The sequence below is a fragment of the Anas acuta genome, chromosome 2 (assembly GCF_963932015.1).
Source record: "Anas acuta chromosome 2, bAnaAcu1.1, whole genome shotgun sequence".
Lineage (NCBI taxonomy): Eukaryota > Metazoa > Chordata > Aves > Anseriformes > Anatidae > Anas > Anas acuta.
In genome coordinates, this window is record NC_088980.1 from 16,343,211 (window position 1) to 16,367,933 (window position 24,723).

Sequence of the window (24,723 nt, forward strand, 5' to 3'; positions counted from 1 at the left end):
GGAAACTGGTTGGGTGGTTTTGATTATTATTTTTTTTTAATCCAGCTCAAAACCTGCCTTCATTTCCTGTTGTGTGACACTTTGGTGCTGCAGCTGCTGTCACTGCACGGCACAGCCACAGTCCAGGCTCCCAGGTCCACCTCCCAGCTGATGGCTTAGGAACATAGATGTAATAACTGCCAGAGGGGTATGTTTTGTGAATAAAGCACACCCTTAAAAGTTCAGGCTGAACTGAGGAAGGAGAATAATTTGGATGCAAAATGCTAGAGGAAAGGAGGACAAGTTCCAATTTGTCGTTGACAACAGAGGCTTCATGAGCCTGAGTTTAATTCCATTTTAAATAAAACCTGGCTCTATAAATAACATCGCCTTACCCTTACATAATGCTTTTCATCCCAAAGCGTTCCCAAGTGCTTTGCAGACATAATCAGCCCATCTGAAAACCGCAGGCAGGCATCCCGCCCCGGTGTGGGGGGGAGCTGGAAGCTGTCCTGCACCTCTCAGCCAGCACCCTGCCCCCAGGGTGATGACTCCACTGGCCTCAGGAGAGCCCACCCTGATTTATGGGCCCAGCATCTTCAATGAGCAGCATGGGCGAGAGTGGGTTTGTCTGTCGGGAAGGATTGGGGCACCTGCTTGATTCTCCTGCTGCAGGACGAGTGCCACCTCTGGGGACACTGAGCTGCTTCTCAGAGATAAAGCTGAGCTCCCTGAGGTCTCCACAGTGCCTGGCCCAGCCCGGCTCTGGGAGCTTGTTATTTTGGCCCTGGGAGCAGGGAGGTGACTGGGATCTCTCTTCAGCATCACTGTGACTGCCATCAGATCATCCCTGCTGGCCACTTGAATCTACAGGTCACACCTTGTCCTCACGTGGGTCCCCACCAGGACAGCAGGCACAAGCACTGCTCCCAGGGCAGGGCCAAGAGTTACAGCCCTCCTGGGGAAGCACCAGTGCCTCCCAGTTTGCAGAGGTACTGGTATATCAGTCGCCAGACCAGTCAGAGCAGGTGTGCCAGCCACCAGGCCACGTATGTCAGCACGGACACTGCAAGTCGCTGGAGAGCCCTGGGGTAAGAAAATGGCACTTCTCCTTTTCTTGTGCTTCGTGCTCCACTTGGAGAGAGGAGTTTTGCTTGCACAAAGGACGTTTCTGTGCTGCAGAGGAATACATTTTCCATTTTTGCTTAGCTGGCGAGATAGGAAACAGTGGGAGGAAGAGAGGCCAACAGAAGTTGCTCTGCAGGTTGACCTGAAAAGAGCCCATTTTTTCCACAGAAACGCAAAAAAAAAAAAAAAAAAAAAAAAAAGAGTGGGAGGGAAAAAAGCAAAAATAATTTTGAATCTAGTGAAAGCATTTGATCTTAACATGTGGTTTCATTTTCTAATTTATCTCTTAGGCCAGACTGTACTTAATTTACAAAGAAACAGCGCATTAAAAACAAACATAAAGAAAACGAAGACTTTCATTTCTACGAATGTGAAGGCAAGAAATGTCACCTTTCCAAACTGCTGCTGCTTTTTAGCAGTGGGTTCAATGTCAGCTTCCTTTCACCTCCCAAATAAGTTGATGAATTGGCCCCGGATTTGACTGTTTTGTTCAAGTCTGTGTATTTTTGAAAAAAAAAGGGGGGGGGGGGGGAGGGGGGATGTCTGAAACCTGTGCCAGATTTCGGCCCTGACACAGCAGTTTGGAAGTCAAACACCTGTCTACTGATGAAACTTGGTGTTTTATTTTCCCCACACGCCTGACGGCAGGTCGGGCCTGCTGCTCCGGCTGCAGAGCAGGCCACAAGCGTGCCCGCTGCCTCCGAAGCCAAGTCGGCTCCACGTAGTTTCCTAGAGCTGCTTCATCCAACCCTAACAACAAATGCCAACAAACATTTCCCAGTCCAAGAGGAACCTCCCCTTTCAGTGTCCTCTGTACATCGCTGGGTATTTCTGCACCATGACCCCACCAGGCCGAGGCCTGCAGGCAGTGGGTCTCACCTGACGTCTCCTAAAGTTTCTCTTTCTCTTGAATTCGGAAGCTGCTTCTAGAAGTGATGTTGCCAATCCACCCAGCTAAAAAAAAATCTTAAGTGAAGATCACACAAAACTGTAAGATTGATCTAGAAAACACAAGCTTTTGGGAAAAAAGCCCACTGGGAATGGTAGCAGGACACATTTTCACACTTCAGCTCTGTAGTTTTGACATCTGGTGCTTGCTTCTGTTGCAAAATAAAGCAAACGTTTTCTTCAATCAAAGCACGGAGGAGCTGCGGCCCTGAACCAGCCCCTCCCAGAAGCAAGTACCAAAAGACACAATGGTGATGGTTGCTAAAAAAAGGAATTAAAAACAAAATATCAAAAAGTGATTTTAAGCTGCTAACTCTTGAGTTACATTCATTCTTAAGCATGACGCTGTTCTAAAATTATGTCAATCACAACCTGATGGTGAATTAAAAAAAGGAACTAGTGACGTGACAAAGAGAACAAGCTCGCAGTAAGTGCCGGTTAACCCAGAGGATTACATTGAGGCATTTCCCACTCAGTGAAGTGTGTGAAGCTCAGCTGCAAGCCCAGGATAAGGCAGGCAGGTGTGTGGTTTGGGGGACTGAGGCCCTGACCCCCTGTGTGCATGGCTTCCCCTCTCCAAAGGCAGCAGGTCTCATCCTGCATCACCCAGCTTATGGCAGTAGGGTCCTGGTCCCCAGCTTGGGGTTAGGATGGTCACTGCTCTGGTGTCCTGGGCAAAGGATTAAATGTGTGAGCCACCAGGGACCAGATGTGAGCTCCTGAGCCATGCCAGGGACCTACAGGGATTCCAGCGGAGGCGGTGAGCTGTGCCCAGCACTTGGTAAGGAAAGCTGCGGTCATCTTCAGGCCTGGGGAGCCCCACAGATGTCCCCTGAAAGGTCCTCTGGTGGTGCCCAGGGCTGCCTTGGCATAAGGCTCACTCAGAGTAGGGTGGGAGATTTCAGTGCTTATTAAATTCTTTTGGCTAAATTAACAAATGTAAAGGAAATAAAGACAATAAACTTGCTCTTCTCCCTGGATGCTTGGAGGTGTATCGTGCTTCTCACTTGGGTGTATCCCTAGCTCTCCTCCCTTTCACACCACAACCAGGATGCCTGCCTTTGGTGGTGCTTCAAAGCTTCCCCAGAGCAGGTATGGGCTTCAGTTCAGGAGTTTCCTTTGTAAAAGAACACCCTGCTTGCAAAGGTGATGAAGCCTAAATCATTCAGCTGCTGGGGGGCTCGCACTATCTCCCCACATGCCTAGAAGGAGCTGGGAAGCATGCTTTCCCCAGCATGCCTAGAAGGCCAAATACTTTCGAAATGACTTACTAGGCAGGTGCCACAGAACAGCTCACCTCCTGGCAGGGCGAAGCGTTTTGGGAGAAAATCTGGGACCCACATGGGCGAGGGCAGCATTACAAGAGCACAGTAAGGTCAGTTTCTGGGGTGTGAGGATTTCAGTCAATAGATCATGATTGGAAAATTCCTGTCTGGCTAGAAGTATATTATTACAATATTAGAAAAGACGCATTATGATCTGACTATGACTTATTTAAGCTTTCTTAAAAAAAAAGCCCTTCTGTCTATCTGTCCCTATTCTACAGCCCATCACCCAGCCATTTATAGTTTGCTGGTGAGTATGGCAGGTGGCAGGCAAAGATGTGATGAAACGACCCACATGGATCTCGGAAGGAAGAACACGCGTTTCCCGTAAGCAGCTTTAGGGTGAGAAAGCTGAAAACCAGGTTCCACAGACAGCTAAACTTCAGTGGGGGCAGCCCTGAAAACACTCCTAGAGAAGAGCCAGCTTTGCTCAGCAATAGAGAGGTGCCAGCAGCAGTGCCAGCCAGTGGACCTTCCACTCAGAAAAGGTTATCCTCATCCCCAGTCCCCTCCGACGGGCAAATGTGATTGCTGCTGCTGCAGGCATACTCATTTAGAGGTGCCTTCTGAGGCCCATGGGCATATTAAATCTCAATTGGCAGGCTCATCCATCAGCAGGGACCACTCGTGCAAGTTATGTGACTGCTATGAAGTGGAATTTCTGCCTTGGAGAGCTTGCCTTATTAGAAAGCTCTGCTGCTGAAGGAGTTCTTTACATCTCCTGCAATGCTTTTACACCCATCCTTAGTGTGGAAACAATGATTACTTGATGTGACATTCAGAATAGACAATCAAGGCAGCTGAGTCCTGATTTATAAGATGAAGGGGTTTCTTTACATTAACAAAGGATTCACATTCTTGCATTCAGGTTTGCATGTCTTTAAAGCTGTATTACCCAATGATACCCAAACCAAAGTCATTTTGACTGCAGCAGGCAGTTTTACGAATGTTAGCTCCTGCTTTGCTTTGCAATACCTGTTCAAGCCCTGTCCCATACCCCACATGAGCTGCTTGGTAGATGCAGAAGAAATCACTACAGCACTCTTGTCAAGGACCAGAAAGGACCAAGCCAAACCATAGCAGTTCAAGGCCTCTCCTGCTCTTTTCTGAACTCCCTAACGGCATGGACAAGGGCTGTAGGCACTGCTGCAGCAGCGATGCCTTGTCCAGCTGCAAGGTGATGGGCTAAAGGCCTTGGTTGAAGCACATTCAAAGAGACAGGAGTGAACAGCAGAGGCCCTTGTTCAGCTGGAGGTTTCAGGGCACGCTGTGGAGAAAATGAAGGAACAGCAGGCTGAGGGAAAAGGATTTTGGAGTGGGAACCTCTGAGGTCCTGGAAATAGAGGCTGATGAGGAAAACAGAGGTAGCAGAGCTCTGTTAGCAGAGCTGAGAAAATTACATTCAGGCAGAGCGTGAGGGTTGTCAGGAGGTAGTAACAGCATGTCTTCTTTCCTCTCACACCTCTGATGGCAGGAACACAGGGACCTCTTGCACCAAGGACCATGAAACGAGCTGTGCTGCTGGAAGGTGCCGTCAGCTTGTTACACTTTATTCCTCCACATGAAAGCAAACTGAGAGTCACACAGTGAGGGAGACTCTCCCTGGGAGGCACAGGCAATGGGGAAGGACCATGCCGAAATACAGCAGCAGGTTTTCCTTGCTGCACGGAGAGCCAGCCCCTGGCAGGGACCCGGCGGCTGCTTCCTGGGGAAAGGAGTAGCTGATGATGATGACAGCGAGGGCACATCTGACACGGGATGTGCCCAAACCCGGCCGTTCAGCTCCTGTGCTGTAATTGCTGCAGTTGTCTCTTCCAGTTTGCTTGAACCAACGCCTCTCACCCACCCTACAGCCTAGGTCAGTGGCAGGGACCAGGCTCAGCCTGGGTGCCTCGAGCCCCCATGGCTGGTCCCTCAGTGCCCGCTGGGCCCTCCTGGCACACTCCTCGCATGGCCTGGCCCTGCCCTGTGGCTTTTGGCTCAGCTGTTTCATGGTTCTTGGTGCTTTCAGCAAGGAGGAGGCCTCCAGGTAGATGGGACGTTTAGGATTAGTCTCTTTTTAATACATCCAGAATTGCAGCCTGCATCTCTAAGAAGGCCTCTCTTTACACACCTTGCCTTTAGGCTGTAATCATTTCAATTAGCCAAATGGTTGCCCAGGCTGCAGCATGAAGTCCTGTCTGAAGGAAACACTGAGCTGAAGACCCTAGTGAATAACAAGGCAGGTCGTGAAAATGTGGAAGGCCTAGCACCACACCAGCCCTTTCCCCTCGCACTGCTTGTGGAGCAGCGTTTGGGTTGCATCTTTGTTGTTTTTTTGCAACAAAATTTGTCTGACAGATGACACTGTAAGGCTCTGTGAAGGATGCTTCAACAACCTGCTGATGGACATTCCCCGAGCCTGCATATTGTGCATGGCAGAGGTACAATGCTGCTGAGCCCCAGGCCCTGAGCATTGCTGAGGGTGCCCAGGGCGAGGTGGGGCTGCCCCAGTGTCCCCACAGCCAGGCCAGGCGGGGACATGGCCCTGCAGAGGGCTCAGGTCCTTCCCTGCAGCTCCCCAGGGAATGCGGAAATGCTCCTGGAGCATCACACCGTCTGCCACGAGCAGTTCTGGGTGAAGCAAGGCAGCAAAGCCGAGGCCAGGCCCTGTGCTTCCCAGACGAGCCGGAGGCCTGAACAACGTCCTCTGACTGGGAGAGCAGGGCCGGATCCCCCAGACACGTTGCAGGCTCGCTGTATCACTCTGGCAAGTCACTCTGTGATGGATTTTCATACACTTGGCACCAAAGCCGAGCTGCTACAATAACTATATAAGGCAAGATCCCCAGAAGAGCTCATTTCCCCTTGTCCGGAGTTCTTTGGAAGAATTTGCCCATTACTTTACTGACTAGAGGGGAGCTCAGCTCTTCTGAGAACTGCTCTTGCTTGGCAGCACCGACTTCTTGAGAAACTTCACGCCCACACCTCTCTGCCTCCATCCCCATCTGTATGTTGAAAGAAACCATCTTTCCTCAGCATCCTTACCCTGGCTTTGCTACACCAACCATGAGATCCCTGTGGTGAAACTCCCTTGTATTTAGGGGTCCCTCCGGCACAGTGGGGCACGGAGCTTTGATGCTGCTTCTGCTACACCAATGCACACCACTAAGTAAAAGGAATCAGAATTAAAGAAGCAAACTGCACAGAGAAATGGGCACTGAAAAGGGAAATGAAATATCATGTGAGATTTCTCTTTGACCCACTTTAGTCTGTTTTTTCTTGTAAGATGCTGCATGTTTTGGACTATTTCTGCTTCATTCACTTGGACGATTAGAGGGCAGTTTTTCTGGGAAATGCACCGTAAACCCTCTTTAACGATGAAGATGAATAAGGATGAACATGCTCTGTCTAGAGTGAACATCAGCAGGAGCAAAACACCAGGAAATATAATGAAACAGACCTTAAGGTCGGAGTAAGCTGAACTTTCCTCAATTTTATGGCCACATTAACTCTGCTTGATTTTTTTTTCTGAAACTGGTATTTAGCATATGACTTCCCAGATGCTGGAACTGCTCCTTAGAGCCACAGAAACTCACTCACAAGCAAGGCTGTAAAGGGAGTTGCACTCAAATTATACAGTGTCCCTAGGAGATCAAAACTCATTCAAAACTACCTGCTGCTATTCCAGAGAAAACAAGCCTCACACTGTCGATGTGGGTCACTCGCTGTGTGGAGAAAAACAAGGCTATTTTTGGCAAAGTTCTGATAATCAGACTCAGATTTACACTGAGACCAAATTGCTCACTGCAACCTTTCCCACCAAAAATCCCAATCAAGCATGACAAAATTAAGAAAAATACCACAGAGGCTGGCAGATGAGCTCCTGGCTCCATCCTTCAGGGATACAACCTATAGGGCTGGTGGGGTGATATTTTTGAAATATCAAGCACCTTGTAGGAAGTGGCAAGTGCAAGTTTTCATGCTTAATTACCATTCACAGTGCAGTCAGGGATGTCTCCTGGGACAGTGATGAGGATGCAGTGAAATTTCCCACAGCATGAAAGGGTTTATGGATACAGGAGTGGGAGCATTTCCCTGAGCAAAAACTGAGTGCAAATACTCTTTTATTCTTAAAGTAACAAGAGGTCTGGGTCTCTTCCCTTACCACCCCCTTTGCAATACATCTCAGCTCTTTGCAAAAAAAAAGCAGCATCAGATTATGTTGGGCTGTACCCAGGGAGCAGCTGGGATAAGGAGTCCTTCTTTTTTTGCTAATCTCTCCCAATCTGAGACAGCAGCAGTTTGAAGCTCACACCCTCTGGGAACCATTTGGCAGCTCAAATTAAATGAATCCACCCGGGCTGTGGGAGATGTGACAGTGGGGTCAGCAGCAGCCCTGCCCAGCATCACCATGGAGCAAAAAGCAATAAAGCCTCGTCCACGGCCACAAGAGGACAAGTGAGACACCTCAGGTGGCCGTGGGGAGGACAGAAAAGGTCGTGTACAGCAGAAATTAGGGCCCAGGTAGCATTTCCTGCTACTAGTTGAGTTTGTGTCCTGGACCTCATTACAATTTTTATTTTCCTTTTGCACCCTAATTTGCAGCAGATATGGTTGTTCTTGTTAGCAGTGCTCAGAAGCCAAGCGGTTAATCAGGTCATTGGCAAAGCAGTTCAACAGTGGCTATTCCAGTTCATTGCTGTGTGTGTTGATAGTCCAGAAAGGACAGAAAGCCTACAAAATGCTCAAAATGCTTTTTTTTTTTTTTTTTTTTTTTTTTTTTTTCCCAAGGTCAAGAATTCGCATTTGATGCAGGGAAAAAAAAAATTAATAAAAAATAAAAAAAAAGAAGAAGAAAAAAAAGCACCTCCCATCCTAGGAAAATCTGGTGTAAGCAAAAGCTCAGGAAAGCTCTGCTGTGAGGGAGCAGAGGTGCTGCCTGCTCTGCCAGGAGTCCGGGCTGCCCTCGGATGGCTGCTTGGAGGGAAACACAGCCTCCTAGTGCAAAACCAATGGTTTTTAGCTCCCCCAGCTGCTGCAACCTGTCAAAATCAACACACTTCTGTGAACATTCCCATTTTGATGAACCGGCATTTTCAAATGGGAAACCAAACCAATCCAAAACAACAACAAAAAGACCATTCAGCTGGAAATCCCCCAACCCTTGTGATGCCCAGTGCCAGCCCACGTTGTGCCACATGGGTCGGCGAGGCTGTCACAGGGAGGTGAATCCGTGTGGCCCAACTCCAAGGCCCATGGCAGTCAAGGTGCCTGGGAATGGACCCGCTCATTCTCCTCCAGTTCAGACCTGCCTGCTAAGCAAAAAGGCAGGAAAAAAATGAATTAGGCACCCAGAGCCCCTTCTACTCTTCAGTGGCCCTTCATAAAGGCAGCGTAGCATTATCTGTGTCAATCTGAAGACAAAAATAAATTCTGGATTTCTGCAACCAAAGCCCAGAGAACATTTTGTTTATGTTCATTTCCTGCATACTTGCAGGCACGAGGTGGATCGTTAGCACTGCTTTCCTGTTATGCCACACAAACATGATTTTCAGGCTTTCTGAGTGTAATACTTCATTCTTTTCCATTTTACAGATAAAGAAAGACACACACGGGTGGTTGAATCACTCGCTCTAATACCCGCTGTGGGTTGTAGTTGGGCCGATGCCTCAGAGACCAGCTCCTGACCTGAGCTTAATTCACCTGACTCTGCTACCCCGAGGAAAGGGCCTGAGCTTCCCAGCAGAATAACTTCATTCACGGCAGCGTTCAGGCCATTCATCTGGTGGGGGGCTGCCCACCGGCCCTGCAGTGACCCCGCTCTTTTTACAGCTTTATTCCTCCATCTCCTGCAGCCCGGTGCTGCCACGGTGCCCTGCTCCCTCCAGCAGTCCCCTGAGGCTCTGAGAAAACTGCCGTGGGGCTGCTACATCTCCAGGAAGCAAACTGGATCAGAGTGCAAATTCTGTAAAGGAAGGAGAGCTCCCACCCCCTGCAAAAATGTGCCTCCTGTGCCAAGAGGCAGCACTGCGATGCTCGGAGAACCCTGTGTTCACACCTCCCTAGCAGGCTCTGGCTTTGCTGTAAGGTTCCTGGAAGAACGCGGTTCTGTGAAAACGTCTGTGTTTATTTAAAGAAAACGTTCGTAGCTCTCTCGTCTGGGGAGAAAAGCTTGAAAATATGACACCGATGGAATCAAAATCCCAAAGTTAAAAAGCTGCTTGCAGATTTCTTTGAGCTCGCGCTCCCGGCTTGCCTCCCCCTCGCTGCTGGAGGTGGTGGGCATGGCGCAGGGGGGTGGAGAAGCACGAGCTGCCCACACGTACGGCGATGCTGCTCCCATCCCAGTGTCCCACTGAGATGTCAGCTGAATACCTGTCCCCAGCTGTGAAAGGACGGGCTGATGATGCAGGAGCACATGTTCTGTAACTATCCTTCTTTTCCCATTTCAACCAGACTAAAACAGCTTGCCCTTTGGTTTTCTGCTGGGACATTTGCTTCTGTGCACCCCGCCAGTGGTTCCTGCAGGGAAGAGTGGCAGAGGCAGTGCGAGCGATGTCCCTACGGGCATGGGGCTCAGCAGCCAAGCTTCTGCAGCTCTGGGGAGTTGCCTATCAGCCAGCAAGAAGCACCTCGCTGTAGATAATAAAACCCTAAATCGATCCTTTCACAGAGTTTTTTTTTTTGTTTTGTTTTGGTTTGGTTTGTTTTTTTTGTTTTTTTTTTTTTGCATGAGGTTCCCTTGCGTGAGGCCCAGCCCTCGCTCCAGTCCTACAGGGGCAGGATTAGCCGACCCGCGGGGCATGCTGCACGGCACGTTCACTGCCAGGGCTTTTTCTGCCCTGGAGATAACGGAGGCTTGATGATCTGCAGCGTGTCTGGTGATGGGAAGGCAGTGCTAATCAGCAGCACTAATTAGTTGCTGTGGGAGCACTTGGTGCTGTGGATGGAGGCAGCTGCTCCCATGCAGAGGGGTGCTGAGCCTCCCCATGGCCAGGCAGCCTGAATCCACCCCCAAAATCACAGACCTGCAGTATCTTCTGCTGCTCCCAGAGCTCCCAGAGCCCAGCTGGAGTGGGAAAGGCTGGAGAAAGTCCCTGAAAGCCAGAATTTGGAATTGCCCTGTCCCCCTTCAGCCTCCATTCATTAATGGTGCTGAACCTCCAACCTCTGAGCACCTCCTGAATGCTTACGAAGCTGGTAGGCATCCCACCAGTCACGTCACCAGCTGAGGAACAAGAAGGAATAGGGGACCCTGGAGGCATCCCCTCCTGATGTTCTGGGCCCCCAGGGATGTATTTGGGGCTGTCCAAAGTAATACCTTTGCAAAATACACCTCCTTTTACCAATGCCAGCTTTTTAAACAACCTATTTTCCAAAAATATTGGAAAATATCAATATACTGACCAAGTATATGAGGACCAGGTAGATACTTTTGGCCTGGCTGTTAGATTTACCTGTGCTGAAGATCTGTAGCATGACTGAGGTTTTAGAGGCACGGTACCCATGCCGTAAGGGTGAAGGGACATTTCACCACTCTACAAAGCTTTTACTTGCTCATACCGGAGGGCTGACAGCAAAGCAAGAAAGGTTTTCTTTCCTCTTTCTTTCCTTCTCCTCCTAATTTAAACAGGAGGAAGCCGTCTTAAAATGATTCCACTTCAGTGTGAGCCTGGAAATTGTTTAAATGACTGCGGTGAGGGAAAAAGAACAAAATAACAGAGAAAGGATACCAGGGGGAAATGGTGCAGATAGCGAGCCGAAGGGAAGGCAACGCTTTCATTTCGCTGCTGGCGTGACTGCCAAATGACACGTCTGTGCTGCTGGTAGAGCTTTTGGAGACAGAAAAGCTCCGTCCAGCCAGGGGGTGCTGGAAGGAGGACAGGTGGGACGTGTCCGTGGGAGCAGGATCTCCTGCTCCTCGTTAGCTGAAGGACAGCAGAGGGCTGCCTCTGCCCCTTGTGCTCCTTCAGCTGGAGGTGCCCCAGCTCTACTGGGATCCAAGTCCCCGTGGGAAGTGAGCAGGCACCTGGTCCCATCCTTGCCTCACCAGCTCCACATTTCAATGAAGGCAACGCTCGTGTCCTTGAGGCAGACGAACCTGGGGTCTAACACTAAGGTTTGGGCCATGTTGGCCATGTGGAGAGGATCTCTGGGGACCCCAGCAAGTGCTGGGGACCCGTCAGCCCGCTGGTGTGCAAGGAGTCCTCGTGTGTTTCGGGAGGTGAGTGGAGGGATCATCTGTGAGGCATTCAGAAGATGTCAGGTGGTAAAATCAATTTTAATCACCACCAGTACTTTCAGGACGTCTTCTTGAACCTACCAGTTAAGAGCTGCTCTCTCCAAAATTTTGGTCAGTTGGAGGGGCTGAAGAAGAGTTTTTTCGGTGATTTTCTTCAGGCACTGGAAGATCTTGGAATAGACAAGCCAAGGAGCTCGTCTTTAATTTTGAACAAGCATTTCTGGGGCACAAGGCGGGGATGTGTGGGGACTGCTGGGAGTGGGCAGGCTGGCTGCAGGGCTGGTGCCCAGCTGGAGCCCCCCGGTGAGAGCAGGGGCTGCAGGGACCCAAGCACGGGCTGCAGCTTCACCCATGCAATGGTTCACTCATGGCATGGGTCCTCGTGGTACCAGCTGGGAGCTGGGAGAGCTGCTGGGATAAGGGCTGAGGGCTCTAGGGCCTGTTCTGGCCAGGGAGGTTCATGATGTACTGGCGTGGAGGAGAAAAAGCTACTTATCCGAAGCCATTATAAAAATTGAAAACAATTTAGCCCTAATTCCCAGATTTCACTTCTCTCTCCGCAGGGAAGATGGAGAAAAATGCTCTGTGTGCTCTCGGCTTTCTGTGTAAATGGGCAGGTTTCCTTGCGAGAAGCCTTTGACCTGCTAATGGCTGATGCAGAAACACTCCTCTTTCTCTCAGCTTTTTAAAGCTGGTCTTCATCTCTTCTTTTCTTTATTTGGATATGCACGGGGACTTGAGGAATATCCTGCTGCAAAATGGTTGCTTAAACCTGGTATATTCCAAGGCACTACACCCTTGCCTGAAGGAGGCTTTGCAAAAAATTTAGGTTCTGGCAAAGAGATATACAGGAGATCCTTCATCGAGAGGGAAGATGCAAATAGTACTCCACTGGAGAGTGAGCTTAAAGTCTTTTTTTTTTTTTTTTCCTCTACAAAATAAGAATTCAGCTAATCAAATCTGAGAAAAACGGGAAACCCAAGTTGGGAAGAAATCCAAAAATACCTATATAGTTCAGTGAATCCCTCCGGAGTAGCAGGCACCCCAGAGGTCTTGCCATCATTACACAAACTCAACAAACCCCGCAGTGCCCATGCCAGGGAGGGTGACATCGAGTGCTACCGAGGTGGTGTGCCAGGAGCCAGATGAGCCTTTGCCAAGGGTCTCCTCTTGCACTGATGGATTGGATGGGGCAGAGCAGCTCTCCTACAGCTGCACTGGGTTCATGGCGCGGGATGAACAAAAGCACTGGCCGGAGAGGTGCTGCGAGGTGTGCACCTGGGGATGCAGGAAGAAAATGGATCCTGAAATAAAAAAGTATGTAGGAAAAAAAAATCAATGCTACTTCAGCACAAGGGGCCATGGAATAAAATAAAAACGTGGTTGCTTGTGTTTGGGTAGCAATACAGAGCACACACATGGAAAGAAGAGAGAAAAAGAAGCAAAATTCATCTCAGAATAGGAACTGTGTCCCCTGGAGGGCCTTCGAACTGTCCTGAGAGCTGGGCCAGCTCCGTGTGCTGCCTTGAGTGACAGTCCAGTAGCTCCCTTGGAGAAAATCCTTTTCCAGGAGGTGATTTTCAAGGCGACCTTGAACTGAAGTGTGTGAACTCTGGCCCAGGAGAGGCTTCCTCCAGTTTCTGGAAGGGCCGCAGTGGGAAAGGCTGTGAAGCTGTCACAGACACTCAGGAAACCCCACTGGGGGACCTGGCATTTCCAGCCTTGGACCAAGGATTGGAAAAATGAGGTTTATTCCCAGATCTGCCAGTAAACTGACGTGTGACCCTGGGGAAGGCAATCCACCCGTCTCTGTTTCACCTTCGCTTTATGCAATATGGGAATAATCTGTGTTGTGCTTTTGGCTCTAGTAATGAAAAAGAGAAGATAAGAGTTTGGTATTTATTATTATCATTGTTAAATAGGCAGTTAATTAGACAACAGCTCAGATCTTAAGAGCGTTAAATCAAAGACACTGACTTGCTTTGCCTGTGAGCTGGGGACCACCACCCCGACCTGGCATGGGGTCCCACGGGGAGCGTGCCCCCGTCGGTCACTGGAGGGAGGAAAATAGGGGCTGGTGTGCAGGGAACAGCCACAGACCAGTGGGACTGGCACACAGAGGCTGCCTTACCTGCAGTCATCTTATTTTGTGACGGACTTACTGGGATGGGCACAAAGAGAAGCAGTGTGACCGAGCTGGTGGTGCTCTCGGTTTGGATTCTGCTCTCTTCCCAGTTATTTGGGGAGGTGTGACAGCTTTAGAGGAACCCACATCAAGCCCTAATGGCCCTCTTTGAGGCAGACATGCGTAACTGACATAACAATGCGATTTACTTGGCAGAAATCATCCCTCTTTTGTTTTGCCTTGTATTTCAGGAACAGTTGTAATTACACACACCAGGAAATGACTGCAGGACTAAAGGTTCAAACCCAGGAGCTCTGTGCTCTGAGAAGACAGCCAGAGGAATGCATTTCCCCAGCCCCACGTTTTCCTGCTTTGTTGTGCTGGTGGAGCTTCTCCGTGCAGGGGAAGCAGGTTTGGAAACATTTCACTGCCATCAGCTGAGGGAGAGGCAGTGCGGGATGATAAAGGTGGCAAAACTAATGGGGAAAAGTTCACCAGAAGCACAGGTGTCTGTCAAAACCAGGCAAGAAAGAAAAAATGATAATAATCAGCAGTTGTATGGCAATGACCTTCTGTTGTATTTATGTATATATCCCACTGTAATTTTGAAGCAATTCAGATTTGCAAACAGACTTTGGTCCCCACCTGCTCATCCTCACCTCTCACCAGGATTGTTCCACCACCGACCCAGGGAGCTACAAGAAGCTCGGCTCAAACCCCATGGCTGTACTTCGTGTTTTATGTATTTACATAGGAACACCTAACAGCCTTCAGAGGCAGGTTTTATGAACATTGAGGGGAATGGCAGTGCTGGATGCTAGGGCTGGAGGCGAGAGGGCTGCAGGTGATGGGATGTGGTGGAACAGGGCTCGTGGGGACAGGATTGGGGGATCAGGGCTGGCTTTCCAGGGCTCGAAGGCAGGTGGCTCCAATTCAGATGCTGCTCGCTCTGAGGCACCTGATGCCACCTGGAGCACTTCAGCATCACCAATCTTTCTGTGTGATCTTTCCAAACATGCAAACCATCCACTTGCTGAGCTTTCATCTCTTTTTTTTTTTTTTCCTCTTGCTCTGCCTGTTGCTTACCCACCCGGCAGCAGTGGCAATTCCAGCACCACCTCTACGCACAGAGGCTGGGATAAAGTGTAGCCAGGCACCCCGGCTTGGGAAAGAAGAGGAAACCTTTTCTTCCTCTTCTGAGGAACACCAGGCACACCGGGGACAGAGCAGAGACCCATCCACGGCCCTGCTGCAAGCAAGGACTACTCCGAATTTGCCGAAGCAGCAAAATGCCCCAAGAGCTGATGAGGAACAGGAGAACGGGATCCTCTTGTCTTGGTCAGCTTGGTGGCTGCTTGTCCACAGTGCCCTAGAGAAAGGCCTGGGAGGGAACAGGAGCTTTCTGTTGAGCTGAGAGCATACACAAAGGACGGCCAGGAAAAAGCCTCTCCGAGAGGAAAACCTGGAATAGAACAGAGAAGGGAAGTGGCTGAGGGTCTGGGGGAAGCAGGGGAGGAGGCACGGGCTCAGCCAGCCGTCCACGTAGCTGTCCCCAGCGGCAGGGAGCAGTGCTGGTGTCCCTGCAGCTGCAGACACCCACATCTGCCCCGGGGAGAGGAGGAAGCCAGCTGTGCACAGCCCCGCGGGCAGGAAGGCAGCGTCTTCCTGCAGAAACCCTCCGTCAACAGCCCGCCTCTGCCTGGGGCTCTCCCAGCAGCTTTTCCTCTCTGAGAGCTGGGGAAACCCAGTTCTGGTCTCAAGTCAGCACAGTCTCCCTTTGGGTTTCATTTCTGAGGGCTGTCACGGTGTGTTGGACGAGGCACCTGGGCAGCTGAGCAGCAGCAATGCAGCCTGGTGATGGGGGATGAGCCCCGGGAGCAGGTTGTGCTTCTCCAGGTGGTGGCTTTTGGCCAACGTGGAGCTCAAATGGACCCCAGAGCTCTCCACGGACACAAACAAGGCAGTAAAAATAACCCCTGGAAGAATGAACCGTGTCCCGAACATTGTTTTACCATTTAGGTAGCCCTAATCTGCAGCTGGGAAGGGCAAGGTATTGTTGTCAGGGCTTTCCACATGCTTGCAGGAAAAACAAGGGAAGGGTTTGGGAAGCTGTAAGGTCCGAGGGAGGACGATGGGTGTAACTGGAAGGAGATATGACGCCACTTGGTGAAGTAGTTTTGAGGATCTTGGTGTGTTTTTGTAGTTTGTGAGAGCCGAGCGAAGAGGGCTGGGATCGCTCGGGTGGGTCTCATCTGACCAAACAGAGATATATTTAGGCTGCCTTTAAAGTCAGTGAGAAGGAACAAGTGCCCTCAAATTCCTTGCCTGAGTGTGGAGCCCATGACCTGCTCGTCTGGAGACATCCACAGTGTGGCTATCCAGAGGAGGGCAACGCGACTCCTACCACACACGATGATAAACAGAATAAAGAGGTGACCGGGGAGCCTGGAGCACGAGTGTGGCCAAATCTGGAGCTGGATGCTGAGGGAGAGGGATTTTAGATCAAAAAGAAGATGCTTTAGGAGCTGAGGTTAACTAAACATGAGAACGGTTTAGCATAGGCTGGGGTGGGTTTTCAAAACGCAGAGATTTTCCTATAATGCATTTTTAAACAGAAATACTTCAGTTCAAAGGCAAACTAATTCAGGGAAACTCCTGCCCAAGCGGCATGTGAAGTCAGAGTAAATGTTTACAACAGCCTCCTCCGGCCCTGCTTTCTGTGAATCTAACTGGCAAACCGAGGACAGGTTTCACCAGCTTTAGCGCATTTTTTTTTTTCAGGTTTGCATCTTGTCGCACCGCAGCGATGGGAAGTAGATCTGATAGGCATTAGTCATGCTGAGCTCACCACGGCTCAGCTTTCCGTCCCTGCCACTCCCTCACCGGGGCTGGCGGCGAGCAGGAGATCTCGCTTTGCTTGGATGTTCAAGGCTGCACCAGGAAAGCAATTATTTTCCAAGGGAAGTGACTGAAGTCATTCAGAGTTTTGCTCCGCAGAGCAAAAGGGGCTGCAGTTGAACCTGGGATGTTGTGGAAATCCTGGGCAGTGCCTGTCTTCTGGGCCGGGCCACCACCTGCTTTTCCTCATGCAGGCAGCTGCTGCTCACCCGTACGCGGGAATGGCACCGAGCTGGGCTGGGACAAGGCTGAGATCAGCTTCATGGAAGGTCAGTCATGCATCTTTTCCAGGCCGAGCCCTACAGGTACATAAAAAAGAAAGGATTGAACTGAAAAAGGTGCCTTAGCCAGGGTAGCGAGGAAGCCCACACAGGGCAGCTGGCCCAGAAGCAGGGGTCCTGCACCGCACGCGTGCCGCTGCCACATCGCGTTAGTTAAGCCCTCCCAGCAAGGTTTAAGGAGCCAAATTGCAGGCTCCCTCATGAGCTGTCTTCATGTCATGGTTTTCTGGCTTAAAAGCGGAGAAAGAGAAGGGTTTGTGGCAGCAGGGACATCCCTCAGCCTTAACCCTTCATTTGAACACCCTGTGCGCAAAGCGTTTTGCTGTGATTTTTTATTTTCTTCTGCCTTTTGATTGATTAATTTTTTTATTTTATTTTATTGTGTTTAATGGGGGAGACATTTCACAAATCCTCTTTTTAAATTTGTGTGACTATGTGCATATCTATGGCATGAACTCTTCTATGTGAATTAACTCTCAGGAGCAGGAGTGGTGGTTTTCTTCCAGTGCCTCACAGGAGGGGCTGCTCGAAGTCCTTTGGGAAGACTCCAGGGCTTCATCATCAGATCTTACAGGAGCGTGATACAATGGGGAATTCACTCAAGGGCCAGCTGAGAACATGCCACGCCACCAGGTCTGACAGCTACACACCCCTCCCTCTCGTCCACTGTCACATTTGTCCTGCCCCTCTCCTCTCAGCTGCCCAAGCCTCCTGAGCCTCGTGTCACCTCCTCCCAGGCATCTCCACGACTGCCCCACTGACATCCTCCGCACAGCCCAGCTTCCCCCTGCCCTGACCCGGGCTCTGTCTAATCCCCTGCTCACCAGTTCTTTGGCGTTGTCATTCTGAGTCACCAGAGCTGGATGTTTAAAAGATCTATTTAATCTTTAAGTCTCTTCCCTTTTTCATATGTAAAGACCTAATCCCTTCTGAGAGAGCATACTAAATATTTAATGTTATACTACACTTGATCTTCACCAAAAGCCTCAGAGAAGGTATTTGTGAAATCCTAGGGTTAGTTAATAGTTGTCTTTTTTTTCTTTTTTTTTTTTTCCTTAAGAAACAGCAAGCCAGTATGAGGAGGAAATGAGTCAAGGGAAGCACGGTGGTGTATGAAGACTGGAAAATATCCTGCAGGGCATCTTCAGCACACGTGAGGTGTGTTGCTGTTGCCCAACCCCCTGCGGGCTCTGTCTTGCAGTGCCTGGCACAACACCAGCACCTAGCAGGGTGAGGGTCCCCAGCCATGGGTGACCATGGGATGTCAAAGCCAACACAAAAATGAGCAAGTGAGAAGCACCAGAGCTCAGGCTCAGTCTGGAAAGGAGAGTGCAGATCTAGACCAGGTGGGAATTACACTTCTGGGCGATGGGACAAAATCTCCCCCGCCTGCTATCTGCTGAGAAAGTGAGCTTAATGCTAACCTCAGCCCAGTTTCTTATCGCAGCAGCTCTGGGGCGTTCACTCCCTCGCAGGGAGATAGCAGGTCCTGGTGCTGCTCCTTCTTCTCCCGGGTCCTGAGGGACTGCCACGGCTGGCGTGGGACGGCTGCCACTCCCTCTGCGGCTCCAAACCTCACCCGAGCTGGTGTGAAGGAGCCTGGAAAGGCTCCCCAGGACAGATAGCAAGGGTGGGGTGGCAGAAAGGCACCCCCAGGCTCTAAGCTATCACAGGATTTTGGTAAGAGCCCCACCACCAGCCTGTGGGAGGCAGCTCCACCATCCTGAAGTGCAGCAGGAGAGGAAATAGGAGTTCACAGACATGTGCTTGGAGAAGCAGCCTGCCTAAAGAAATCCCGAGGAGCTTACATAAAAAGCGAGATGTCAACATCATTTCCTATGTAAATACCATGGGTCTCACTCCAGGCTCAGTCAGTAAATCAGGAGTAACTGCCTGGAAATTAATATTTCCATGAAAGCAAACCAGTCTGAACATAGGGAACATAGACCCTTCTGCTTTTAACCCTACATGCTCTCTTTGGGGGATTCGTTTTGGCAGCTCAGCAGTGGTGAAAGCCCGGGGAGCACAGTGAGAGCTGCACCCAGCCCTGCTGGACCCAGCCCCCAGCCCCGCAGCCCAGACACGACAGAAATCCCGTGCTTTTCCTTGGCCTCGCTGCTCTGATTTTTCCAGGAGCCTGCTTCTCTGTGGACCGCAGCCCTGAGCCGTGCAGCAGGATTACTTTCTGGAATATTTTGCTGCATGCTGCGCGCCGGGTGAACAGGAGCATAAAAACGCTTTCTAACTGCTAATGAGAAACGCAGCAATCCCTGTAGTCGATGAACCACAGAGGTCAGAGATGAGAAAGATCCCTAAAAGTAGGTCAGTCGGACCATCCCTGTGCCAGTGCCAGAAAATCTTTAAGGGTTGTCTTTAAAGCAGGCATGCATGTTTCAAAATGCACAGATGTTGTAGGGCACCTGAGAGGCCCCTCAAGCATCCCAGCCCTACAGCCTGCAGTCCTGCCAGGGTCTTGCAGCGACTTTGGTAGCAGTCAGGTATTCAGGAGGCCCTGGCTGAATCTGATGTTTTGCTGCAGATATTTGATTTGACCTTGGCAATTCATGTTTTTTTCACTCGTCTGTAAAAGGGAGCTCATGTGAGAAATACTTTAAGCGCTGCGAGTTGCTCCAGTGTTACAGTAAAAGCACCAGAAGTACCTGAGAAGTACCAGCCCTACTGACCTAGGCAGTAGATGCAGATCTGCACAAAGCCAGAGCTTTGCGTGTGGCAGGCCTGGGATACCTCTCAGATTCTCATATCTTTTGGTCTTTACCTCATGGCAACCTCTGGAAAGGCTCACCTTTAGAAAACATTTATAGGGGTGTGCTGGGGGCTCAAGGACACAAGGGGTAAGACTCCTTCAAGGGTTCTCCCACTGTTTCAAACAGCAGGGAAAGAAAGATTGGGAGCAAAGTGAATGTTTTCCAGCTCACCAGCTTCTTCCCCTCCAGCCCTGGGTTTCTCAGAGTTTCCAGGAAATTTGGAAGGAAAAAGACTCCCTAATTCTCCTGCTCTTGTGACACCCAGTATCTCTACTGAAGGAGAGCAGGAAGATGTCCATCGAGGGTCAGCTGGACCTGTGTGGCACCAAGATTCAGAAAGGTGCTGCTGGGACCCCACACCAGCCTGTCCACAACCCCAACAGGCTTTAGGGAATTAAATTAAAAAGCGCTGAGAGCCGCAGGTGTTGCAGAGCCCAGCCAGCTGCGAGCAGGCACTTCCAGCCCTCCTCATCTCCTGATCTGGTGAGCAGCAGCCGGGACCGAAACCTGATTTCCAGATTTTGTCTCGATTTGTAGGAAATGAGATCCCAGATGCTCCAATAAATGACAAGGGAAGGAAGGGCCTGCGTACATCATCCTTGTGCTGCTGCGCTATGTCACCAACCCCAGAGCCGGCAGCTTCCTTGCAACAGGCTGTTAGAGGCAGAATGGGCTCCTCTGGGGAATAATGAAGTTGTTCAGATGTGCGGCCTGCCTTTTCCTATTTACAGAGTGGCCCCCTGCTCCTCGGACCTAAAACCATTATTAGGCTCGGCCCCAGCCCGTGAGGTGCCGAGGGAGAGGCTGAGCCCAGCCGTGTCCCTCCAGATGGCTTTGACCTGAACCTCCCCCTGCAGCGCTACTGGGGTCAAGACCCAAAGAGCAGTCACAGGGGTTTGTTGGCAGGCTGCATTTTTTGAGCTTTCCTTCTCACCTCCCTTCCTTTCCCTTCCTTCCCACCTTCTGCCAAGTCTCCATCTGCTATAAAACCTCAGCGTGGTGGTGCCCAGGATGGTGTTACCTGGATGCAGGCAGGCAGATGCTTCTGCTGGTGGCAGTTGTGTGTTCCTCATCTCCCCGCGCTCCCAAGGGACCCCTTCACCATCTGCTCCCTCCACCATGCAGGTCCCCACACCTACTGCTGGTGCTAATAAGAAACATCAGGGTCACTCTGGCAGAAATGATGATCACCCCCTGCAGTTGGGTGATGATTTTATACCTTCCCAGTGGGAAACGTGTCACTGGTTACTGAAGAGAAAAGCTAACAAGCAGCAGAAATAACATCAGCCGAGCCAATGTCCTCAGCCGATAATGGGGGAGAAATGCAAAGGTTTGCTCCTTTGACTGGGGGCAAGGCTGGAGTGCAAGGAGCATCCCTGAGGATGTTTTCCAGCATGGAGCTGGAAAACATTATGACTCCATAAAATAAAAAGAATTGCTAGACCCAAGCCCGCTGATGTTTTCCTCTCCTGTGGGGGCAGAAATATTAGTCCTGTATAAGTCTAGTGCTCAGGGGAATAAAACGCAAAAAGCCCAAAAGAAACAAATGAGGAGAAACGTGGTGGAAATGGATGCAAGCTGAGTTGTTTCTTTAAGATTCTTACCGCTTGCCCATCACATATGTTTAATACCTGCCCTGCCTGTATTTGAGCTACTTTTAGTGCTCATCTGCTAGCAGCTCATTTGCACCGGAGCCAAGCCAGCCCGTCTGGCCAGGTGTGCTCAGCCGTTTCGCGGGGCCATGTGGTGCCCAGATGGCCTGCACGGCCTCACGGGGCTCTGCTCCATGCCCCCTTCTGTCACGGACCTGCAGCTGCCTGAGCCTGGCAGGGAGCTCTGGGCCCAGCAGGCCCAACCCCTGCTCACACAGGGCCACCAGGAGCAGGGAGCCCAGGGCCATGGCCAGGGGGCTCCTGAAGGTCTCCTAGAAGGAGACTCTACCACCTCTCTGGCTAGGTCACCTGCACAGTACAGAATTGCTCCCTGATGCTCAGAAGGAACCTCCTGTGTTTCATTTTGGTTCCCCCAAACCTTCTGTTCAGTAGGCTGGACAGACTCGGTTCTCTCAGGCTTTCCACATAAGAGGTTCTCCAGTCCCTTCATGATCTTCATTGGGCTCCCTCCAGTCCACCCACATCTCTCTTGTACTGGAGAGCCCAGGCCATGACAGAGCACTCACACACGGCCTCACCAGTGGCATGGAGGGGAAGGATCTCCTCCCTCCACCTGCTAAAGCAGCCCAGGAGGCCATGAGCCTTCTGTGCCACAAGGGCACACCACTGGCTCATGTTCACCTCGGCGTCCATCAGGACCTGTACTCAGTGAAGGCAAAGCACAGGGCTGCCATCGCTGAGCTCAGCTGTGGCGGTGTTAAAGGTTGGATCGCTTCAGGATGCGTCAGCTAACAAAGGAAAAGGAGCCGGAGGAGGCCGTTCCCAGATGCGAGCGAGCGTGGGAGGAAGCGTGGCGGGGGACTCACACAACGCCAGCCCAACAATCGCAGGAACTGGGGGGAGGAAGCGACTGAAATAGCCCTGAGGGGCAGCCCTGCAGAGCCGGCCTCAAATAAAGAACCAGCACACAAAGGCTGATTTGCACGTGGCGAGGGGGAATGAGAGTGGAAGGGCCCTGAAGAGGACGGCGGGGGGCAAAGCTGCCATCCCCCATGGTGGAGACCCCCATGGTGGTGAGCCCAAGCCCCCTCTGGTTGCAGTGTCTCTCTGGGGTTTGTCCATCATGTGAAGCAGAGCCATGGGGTGAGCAGAGGCCCAAGCTCTTCCCCTTTTGGAAAAGCATGGCCATAGCCCATCATGCCAGCCTGGCTGCACTGGGAGGAAAGCATTTCCCATAGCCAAGCACTTGGCTCCAGCTGGGAGGCAGAGCTGCCACCCCACCATGTCCAAGTACCAGCACCCATCTGCCGTCGCACATCTCATCCAAGAGCTGCCCCTGCAACCTGCATGGGACTTGGCAGAGTCTGTATGAAAGCAGAGCCTCCAGTGAGCAATCCCCCTTAAAAACCAGCAAGCAGGAACGTCACCGTGTCAGCCTTCGAGAACAAGGTTCTTCCCTTTGGCTGTTGCTGAAATGGATTTGTTTCTTCATCACAGATATTGCCTATATAAAATATATGGTTTATTAGCTTTGATCTCCCCACTTGAAGCTGATTCCAAGTTTCATACAGTTAAATACTACCACATGCTTCCAGGGCTGGATACAGCCTTTTCTATAAACTAGCGTAAATCAGAGTAAGAATTTGAACTGCTTCTTGCCAAAACAGAGGGTGTGCCTCTTGCCTGAGCTAAGTTCTCTTCTTCTTTTCTTCCCTGCTTACAGTTAACCTTCAGTTTTGCAGCCTGGGTTTGCACAATATCCCTTAAAACCTGTATAGGAACGCTGCAGCCTCCCAGTGACTCCGGGAAATGCAGAAAAAAAAGTAACAGCCAAGTTCACCAGCAAGCATGGAAGTCCCTGTGATCCTGGATAATCCCTTAGCATCCTGGTTACATTTGTTTGTCAAAACTATGGAAACTCGGGGAAAAATATGAAGGGGGAGAAAAAAAATCCATCTGTAGGATATACAAGGCAGCAGTACAGCTCAGGGAGCTCAGGCACTTGTCCTGATCTCACCATCCATGGGGACATTTCAAGCACAGGAGTGTCATTCACCACCACAACAGCCCAGTTTGGTCCTGGAGCAGCAAATGTCCTTGTCTTTGTGGGAACGTAGCCTTTCAGCGCCTCTGGAAGGGGCTGAAGGAAAAGGCTGGTCTGTGCTGGATGGAGGAGGTCTGCTAGAAGTTGCATGGTCTCCTGTGCTTTGGGTGAAGTCCTCCTGCTTTGGAACGTTTAGCAGAGGACACCACACCTTCCTGGGGCAAGCACAAGACCCAAATCCATTGGAAATAAGGCTTCAGTAGCTCCCATGTCCACCAAAGGGCTTGTTCTCCAATGTTGATTTCCTCCCCAGCAGCCTCCAAGGGCAGTGTGGGCCTCAGCTCTGTGCTCCTCAGGCCCTGCAGTGCTGAGGAGGTGACCCAGTGGGACTTCCTGGCATTTCCCCATACCCTGTCCCCATTTGGGGCTGGATGCACCAGCTCAATCCAGCGAGAAGCACGTTCCCTGCAGTCCCCTCCTGCACAGCAGGAAGGAGCACTAGAGGAGCTCGTCCTCACCCAGGACCGACAAAAGAAACAAAACAAAACCCACAAGCTTCTGAAAAGAGGAGGCCAGGGATCGGTTTGTTGGCAGCTCACGCCGCTCATACACACTGAGAGCTATTCAGAGCAATCTGAAAAAAAGCCACTTGATTAAAAATTGCAGAAACAATTAAGCACTTACTACTGTTTACTTTTGAAATGGGAACAATTGATCCTTCTTCCTTCTGACTGCCACCTCTGACCCTAATTCCTCACTGCACACAGCCAAGCACAGTGCAGCTGGGGGAAACAGTAAGAGAGGTTAAGATTCTGGGCTTCAGCTAGAAATATAAATCAGCTTTGAAACAGTCACATTTTTCACCTCATTAAAGGAAGACATCAGTACAAATCAGGCTATGGCCACTTTTTGGTTGTAATAGAAAAACGCCAGGTTTCTGAATGTTGGAAATGATCTTTGTGTGTGGGTGGTGATGCTGTGTCGCTTTTGTTCCAGGGTACTGGGATTGCGTAGCTGGTAGTGTTTGAAGAGGAGCTTAGAGCATGGGAAAGAAAAGGCAAATGCATTGGAAAGGGCAGAGGCAACATGCCGTGAGGATGACCACGGCATGGCCAGGCCCAGCACCTCGTGGTGCTGCACAAGGAGCAGAGGTTATCGTGTGGAACCCCAGGCTGTAAATGGAAAGAAAAGCAACATGAGGAAGGACCACGAGGCTGCACGGTGCCCCTCTGGGTATTTATTTTCATGGCTTTATTTGTCCTTTGCCACACTGCCATTGACGCACCTCACTGCACCGGAGTGCAACCATCCCTCACGAGCTGCTGTGCGGGTCCTGCTGTCGTTTCTCTTGGAGGGGAGAGGAGGCCAGCCACATCACCACAACCAGCCCTGT